Here is a 993-nt window from a genome sequence, read left to right as displayed (position 1 = left end):
CCATCGCACTGTGACTCAGTACAGGAAGGAGGGGGTGGAGTTGGCAGGAGTATGAAGACCGGCAAACGCCTAGTAAAGAAAGCTAAGGTTATTTGTGCTCAAGAAACAAGGTCAGTTATGTTAGGAGCAGTATTATGAATTTTTAATGTAGACCAGAGAAGAATTTTCAGAAATTAATCTTCTTGGTGATGATGTCCTTTTAATTTTATATATCCTGGAGAAGCTCAAACTCTAATGCTTTTGAGGGGCAGGAAAGTAAGATAAGTGAGTGAGTTTTCTGTGTATAGGATGACAGAGAATCAAGGCTACTCTGGGGAACTGGGGAGTTCAGCCAAAGAAAACGTCCGAAGGCTGAGTTCTGGCAGACACTGGTTTTCTATCCTTATCTCTAGAACCAAAGAGTTACATCCTCTCCAGTCATAAGGCAAGAGCTCATGTTCATTCTCCCTGGGCAAACTGCAAGACCCCCAGCTGAAGCCCAGTTCTCCCCTCTAAGTGGGAAAGGGAGACAAGCTGATGACATTGAGTGACGCCCATTGGTACAGAATTTTTCCCAACACAAGAAGGAATCTAATGGGGCTGAGGCCTAAGTAGTGAGACCTCACATTCTCTGTGGTTTCAGAGAGTGACGTGGCTTAACCAGACCAAGGGCTCAACTCCTGCTTCTTCTCCTTTCCCTCCACTTAGCACCCTCAACCCCCTGAGCTCTACCTCTTTACAACCTCGACACAATTTTTAAAACTCTTTTGGAGTTCGAACCTTTATTGGTGTCGGCGTCTGCTCAGTTCAGGGAAAGGTAGTGGAGGTGGTGTCTTGACTGGGTATCTGATGTTTCCCTTCTCTTCTGGCTTCAATATGGTCCCTCAAATCCATGTCCACCCAGAACCTCAGAATGTGACCTTTTTTGGGAAATAGGGTCTTTGCAAATGTGCTTAAGTCAAAGATCTTGAGATGAGGAGATCCACTGAATTCAGTAGTGTGTCCTTATAAAAG

This window comes from Pteropus vampyrus, unplaced genomic scaffold (assembly GCF_000151845.1).
Source record: "Pteropus vampyrus isolate Shadow unplaced genomic scaffold, Pvam_2.0 Scaffold5, whole genome shotgun sequence".
In the NCBI taxonomy this organism is placed as follows: domain Eukaryota; kingdom Metazoa; phylum Chordata; class Mammalia; order Chiroptera; family Pteropodidae; genus Pteropus; species Pteropus vampyrus.
Note: the sequence above shows the minus strand (reverse complement) of the source record.